The 7,311-nt window shown below is 47.8% G+C and overlaps 1 pseudogene; it reads right to left on the bottom strand.

Moving 5' to 3' along the window:
• Positions 1-3,661: 3,661 nt before the first annotated feature.
• Positions 3,662-7,051, bottom strand: LOC109740621 (uncharacterized; annotated as a pseudogene).
• Positions 7,052-7,311: the final 260 nt, after the last annotated feature.

Here is a 7,311-nt window from a genome sequence, read left to right on the forward strand (position 1 = left end):
GCAATTGTCCTCTATTCTTGTTTCGAGCTGTTTTCTGTCAGGGTTGTCAAGGCCAGGCATCATGTCGTCCCCCTCCTCCAACAATGGTGACAACGATGCTTGGCTAATGAAGATAGAGCTGAAGAGGGAAGAACCCATGGAGATCAACAAGGATGAAGGGATCAAGAAGGCCACGGAGGACCAAGTTCCGGCAACAGAAGACATCCTTCAACTTGATCACAATCTTCTTACCCCAACTGAGATCGAAGCTTTCAAGATGATTGAGCTAGCTCGTATTCAAAACAAGTATCTCACACGTGAAAATATTTTGTTGAAGGAGCATATTGTTGCACTCAAGGGCATTATCCGCAAGCTGGAGGATCTCTTACGCTCGATGTGTGACTACCCATCATCACCACCATCCCCTTCACCAGCAAAGGAGATATAATCACATGGGTATGGGCACTCCCCTTGGCAACTGCCAAGCTTGGGGGAGATGCCCCGGTATCGTATCACCACCATATCTCCTATCTTTACCGTTTTTCTTAGTTCGATCCTTTTAGTAATATTTTGATCTAGTAGAATAAAGTTTTAGTATGATTTAGTTTTGAGTTTTGCTTTATGATCCCTCTATGTAATCGAGTCCATGAGCTATATAATAAAGATTAGTGTTGAGTCAAGGGCTTGATTATTTTGCTATGATCTTGAGTGAATAAAAGAAAAGAGAAAAGAATAAAAAGAAATAAAAAAGAGATCATATTGATCTTATTGAGAGTAATGACTTCACATACAAAGAGTATGATGATTAAAAATTGTTGAGAGTTGACAAACATAGCTTTGGTCATCGTTGCAATTAATAGGAAGTAATAAAGAAAGAGGGGTTTAACATATAAATATACTATCTTGGACATCTTTTATGATTGGGAGCACTCATTAAAATATGACATGCTAAAGAGTTGATGTTGGACAAGGAAGACAACATAATGGGTTATGTTTTCTTATATCTGAGATAAAGTATATTGTCATGGATCATCCAACATGTTGAGCTTGCCTTTCCCCCTCATGCTAGCCAAATTCTTTGCACCAAGTAGAGATACTACTTGTGCTTCCAAATACCCTTAAACCCAGTTTTGCCATAAGAGTCCACCATACCTACCTATGGATTGAGTAAGATCCTTCAAGTAAGTTGTCATCGGTGCAAGCAATAAAAATTGCTCTCTAAATATGTATGATTGATTGGTGTGGAGGAAATAAGCTTTGTAAGATCTTGTGATGTGGAAGAAATAAAAGCAACGAACTGCATAATAAAGGTTCATATCACAAGTGGCAATATAAAGTGACGTTCTTTCGCATTAAGATTTTGTGCATCCAACTCTGAAAGCGCATGGCAACCTCTGCTTCCCTCTGCGAAGGGCCTATCTTTTACTATTATCTTCTACGTTATGCAAGAGTCATGGTGATCTTCACCTTTCCTTTTTAATTTTATCCTTTGGAAAGCCCAGTATGTTGGAAAGATCCTGATATATATATCTAATTGGATGTAAGTTAGCATGAGTTATTATTGTTGACATTACCCTTGAGGTAAAAGGTTGGGAGGCGAAACTATAAGCCCCTATCTTTCTCTGTGTCCGGTTAAAACTCCGTAACCACAAGTATTGCGTGAGTGTTAGCAATTATGAAAGACTAAATGATAGTTGAGTATGTGGACTTGCTAGAAAGCTCCGACATAGACTCTTTCTGATGTTATGATAAATTGCAATTGCATCAATGACTGAGATTATAGTTTGTTAGTTCTCAATAATGTTTCTGATTCATACTTTGCATTGTGAATAGATTATTACTTGAGCATAAGGACTCATATGATAATATCCATATATGTTGCTGTTATGAGAATAATCATGATGCCATCATGTCCGTATTTTATTTTATCGACACCTCTACCTCTAAACATGTGGACATATTTATCGTTATCGGCTTTCGCTTGAGGACAAGCGAGGTCTAAGCTTGGGGGAGTTGATACGTCCATTTTGCATCATGCTTTTATATCGATATTTATTGCATTATGGGATGTTATTACACATTATGTCACAATACTTATGCCTATTCTCTCTTATTTTACAAGGTTTACATAAGGAGGGAGAATGCCGGCAGCTGGAATTCTGGGCTAGAAAAGGAGCAAATATTAGAGACCTATTCTGCACAACTCCAAAAGTCCTGAAACTCCGCGAAAGTTATTTTTGGAAATAATAAAAAATAATGAGCGGAAGAAATACGTCAGGGGGGCCTCCACCTATCCATGAGGGTGGGGGGCACGCCCTACCCCCTGGGCGCGCCCCCTGCCTCATGGGCCCCCTGTTGGCCCTCCGATGCCCATCTTCTGCTATATGAAGTCTTTCGTCCGAAGAAAAATCATAAGCAAGCTTTCGGGACGAGACTCCGCCGCCACGAGGCGGAACCTTGGCGGAACCAATCTAGGGCTCCGACAGAGCTGTTCTGCCGGGGACACTTCCCTCCGGGAGGGGGAAATAATCGCCATCGTCATCACCAACGCTCCTCTCATCAGGAGAGGGCAATCTCCATCAACATCTTCACCAGCACCATCTCCTCTCAAACCCTAGTTCATCTCTTGTATCCAATTCTTGTCTCATAGTCTGGGATTGGTACCTGTAGGTTGCTAGTAGTGTTGATTACTCCTTGTAGTTGATGCTAGTTGGTTTATTTGGTGGAAGATCATATGTTCAGATCCTTTATGCATATTAATACTCCTCTGATTATGAACATGAATATGCTTTGTGAGTAGTTATGTTTGTTCCTGAGGACATGGGAGAATTCTTGCTATTAGTAGTCATGTGAATTTGGTATTCGTTCGATATTTTGATGAGATGTATGTTGTCTATCCTCTAGTGGTGTTATGTGAACGTCGACTACATAACACTTCACCATTAATTGGGCCTAGAGGAAGGCATTGGGAAGTAATAAGTAGATGATGGGTTGCTAGAGTGACAGAAGCTTAAACCCTAGTTTATGCGTTGCTTCATAAGGGGCTGATTTGGATCCATATGTTTCATGCTAGTAAAGGATATTGATAGTGCTGCCTCCATAGCACTTTTGTAAACTTGTATCCTCCAACCTGAGGAGCAACCACCAATGCCAATTGACCCGGATTGTCAACCCGGGGCGGGTGATCCTCACAGCTCCACACAATAGGCTGTTCAGACCATCGCAAATATCGAGGGACTGCCGGCTCAACCGCGTTTACTGCCCGCTTGCGAATCTTCTGGTCCCGTTTACATAAGCTCGTGGTAAACACATGATATTGACCACCATTTATCTGCTTTGGATTACTCTGATAACCAGACTGCTGCTACTGATCCCCTTGATTAGATTGTTGATTAAAACCGCCTTGATTGCCTTGACCCTGAAAACCAGAGCTTGAGTTGCCACCTCCAAAGCCAGGTCTGTGAGAGCCGGATACTGACCCGCCATGCGGGCCATGATTGTTCTGAAAAAAACCGGAGTTTCTATACTCCCTCATGATGAAGCAATCTTTCCACAGATGATTGGCCGGCTTCTCTTGCGTACCGTGCTTTGGGCAAGGCTGATTCATTATCGCCTCAAGGTTGAACTTTGGCCCGCCAAACCGGGGCGTCGATGACTTCCCCTTACGACGCTGATTGTTACTCTACATGTTGGTATTGGACACAAAGTAACCTCCGTCCATCTTCTTGCGCTTACCATTACCTTGACCCGCCGTATTATGTTGTTGTCCCTTTGCATTTCCACTCTTCTTCCCCTTGCCAGTCTTCTCCTCATCAGACTCAGGGTCCTTGGTGTTATCAGAATCGGCGTATTTGACAAGAGCCGCCATGAGCTCTCCCATATCATTGTAGTGGCGCTTAAGCCACCCCAGCTTCTGTTTAAGGGGAAGGAAACGACAATTTTTCTCCAAAATTAGGGCGGCTGAGCCGGCGTTGATGCTATCCGATGAGTGGATAATAGCCAGAATCCGGCGCATCCAATGCCGCCCTCATCCTGGATGCAAGTGTCTAAATCAAGAATCGACAGAGGCTGCTTGCATGTGTCCTTGAAATTTTGAATGAAGCACATCTTCAATTTGGTCCATGATCTAATGGAGTTAGGGGGCAACCCCTTTAACCAGGTATGAGCCGGCCCATCCAACATCATGGTGAAATACTTAGCGCACACAGCGTCATTGACATCGAACATCTCCAAGGCTAGCTCATAGCTCTCAATCCAGGCCTCTGGGCTGATCCGCAGTGTAATTAGGCACCTTTCGAGGGCCCTTAAAATCCTTGGGCAGGCGCTCATTACATAAAGCCGGCACTAGGCACGGCACACCAAGGGCTCTAGAGGTCATCCCTGCCTTTATAGACACCGATGGGTCAACCAGAGATTGCTGAAGAGCAGCTAACTGAGCCGCCAGCTCAGGCTCCCGTCGTGCTCGGCCCTGATCCAACAAAGCATGAGCATTGTTATCAGCACGCGGCGGGTCATGCCTACGGGGCTGGTTATGGTGCCGCTCACTGCTTGAAACCACTGGCGTCTCAATATGCATGTTGTAACTTTGACTTTGACGAGGGGTTGGATGAATCCGATCACGACTGTACGAGTAAGGCGCCTGTTGAGCCACCGCTGTCTGAAGAAGCTCTCCGGCCCTCCGTATCTCCATCTCGGCTGGAGACTCACCTTCAACGGGGAGAGCCGCCAATCACGTAGCCGCAGCAATCATATTGTCCAGAGGGTTAGAATAATGACCCGGCGGTGTCAGTACTTGCTGAGGCGGGGTCAAATTCAAACGGGGTGGGTCTGCAACACGTGGTTGAACCATCGCTCCGGTCACGGGCGCCTCAACAGCCTATTTACAACGGGCGGGTCACTGGTTCCTGCCCCAAGTTTATTGAAAAGGTTCCTTGCCTCAAAATCTGTGGGTAGACGGGTCTGGTGCCTCCTCCTCATGATGGCATTTGAAGCGTTCTGGTCCAAAGTGAGCCGGAGTGACTCTGCCTGAATCCGTTGTGACGCCGCGTCCAGGGCGGCTCTTCTGTTGCCATCCTAGTATTCTCAGCATTAAACCCCTCCTTGGCTTGAGCTATCTCATCTCGCACTTTCGCAACATCCACCTTATGATGTGCTTGATTTTCTGGTGTCACCTCTCCAGCCAATAAGGTCGCCAAAGCCTCCAAGAGCTCGGACAACACTTGAGTCGGCGGGCGCGCTGAGCCCCTCGCCCCTGCCGTCGCCGCAACCGTTGAACTGGAAGTCATATCCGCAAAAGTTGTCGAATTGAGCACCGGTTGTGTGCCGGCCATGAAGATCGCAACCCTGTTCGGTGGTTCGTAGGGGTCCGGAATACTGTCGCCATCGGAACAGCCCCCAAACCCACCATCTTGCAGTTGATATATGGAATTGGTCTCGCCGGTTGAGGACTCATCATCATAACAGATGGCTGTCTCTCCACCGGACACAGATCCTTCCTCAAGATCCACTCCATGAGTAAAACCCACAAAAGCATGCCTCACGGCGGCTTGAACCTTAGCGGGTCGTGCACGCTAAGCCGTCTCGACGATGTCGGTGCAGGTGTCTGACTCAGGCTTTGTCTCGCCGATCTTGCCGATGAAGACGTGGATTCCACCGAAGGGGACCCGGTACCCGTACTCGATTGAGCCGACCTCGGGGCCCCAGCCAGCGTCGTCGATGTAGAGCTTGTCGCGGCGGCTTTTAGTCATCCGGACGACGGTGTATCCCTTGATCCCTGCGAAGTTGCCCTTCAAGAACTCAAAACCACCGTGCATGGGCCCCATGGTGGGCGCCAACTGTCGTGAACTTAACACGGTAGATGCCCTAGAAAAAGGACTTAGGTGTGGAGCCATCACAACCAGGTTAGCTTGAAGGGGTTAATCGGGACAAAGGACATGGAGAGTTTACCCAGGTTCGGCCCCTCTCAATGAGGTAAAAGCCTACTCCTGCTTTAGGTTGTATTGCTTGGGTTTCGATTACCAGGGAGCGAATACACTTAGCCTAGCTCTCGATTGATTGTTACTTGAGTTAACCCACTGACGGGTCACCCCTTTATATACAGGTCAGTGCCTGGCGGCTTACAAAGTCCCCGCCGGCTCATACAAACGTGTCTGGCTCGGTTTCTAACTAAACTTGCCTTACAGTACAAGTTAAACATATGGCGGCTCACACCCGTGGGCCTCAAGTCGGCCCCGGGTCTTGGGCCTTCAATCGGCTTGTTCTATGAACCTCCATCTTCATATCTCCTTGGACCTTATCGGGCCTCTTTAACTTCAAGCCGCCAGTAGCTGACCCGGCCCCTCTTGGGCGGGTCATACCTATTAGTCACATCCCCAACAAATGCTTCTTGATTAGAAGTTTAGAGGCGATCCAAGAATCGTCAAGAACCAAGAAAGCACGCCCCCCCCCCCGTGTCAGCACCCGTAGCAGTCTTGGCCACCGTCGGCGAGGCCTGCGGCGTGGCCCGGATGTTGCACACGGGGCAGTGCAGCGAGATGGCCAGCCACCGATCGACGCACTCCTGTGGAAGGCACGGTTGTAGCCGGGAGGACGCGCAGGGCGCGGCCCGGCTCCATGGCATCGAGGCGAATGGGGCAGAGCGCCTCCTCCTCGTCGTAAGCTGCGACCTCCGCCTGGACGACCCCGCCAAGCCGCCTCAGCTCTACCTCCGATAGCCCATTCTTGTCGTCACCGTTGCCGTTGTCGCTCGTGTCCGGCGTCTCGGGCGGCGGGGCAGGAGGCGGGCCCAGCGCCTCGGTCTGGAACAGGTAGCAGAGCCAGACTCCGAGCACCCCGAGCAGGCCGATGGAGAGCGACCTCACGGCCAGGAACACCGCCCAGAGCTGCCCCATCCCTCTATCTCGTCTCGTCGAGCGCGCGGTGGTAGCACTTACGGGCTCAGGCGTGCCAATGTGCCATACGTCGTGAAATAGCACAGGACACACGTTTTATTTTAGCGAATAACACTAGGCTTTATTATTGCTCAGGCCTCATTCGGTTTCATCGAAATTATAAAAAAGCATATAAAATGAGATGATATGTAGTATCTCATTTTCTATAAAAAAAAAAGAGACGTCATTTGATTAATTGGATATGGATTTTTTTTCATTGAGTCTAGACTAATCCTTTTCTTTCATTAAAATGTAATTTGAATAATTAGTTCCTATCCTGCAGATGGAATACCATCCGCTGGCCAACCTGCTATGAGGGGCTTGGGTAAGAAACCTGAGACTATAGTCGCTTTTCATTGAGAGTGAGGTGAGAATGGCTTCGGCGTACGGACCCACAGAGGTC

The sequence above is a fragment of the Aegilops tauschii genome, chromosome 6, assembly GCF_002575655.3.
Source record: "Aegilops tauschii subsp. strangulata cultivar AL8/78 chromosome 6, Aet v6.0, whole genome shotgun sequence".
Lineage (NCBI taxonomy): Eukaryota > Viridiplantae > Streptophyta > Magnoliopsida > Poales > Poaceae > Aegilops > Aegilops tauschii.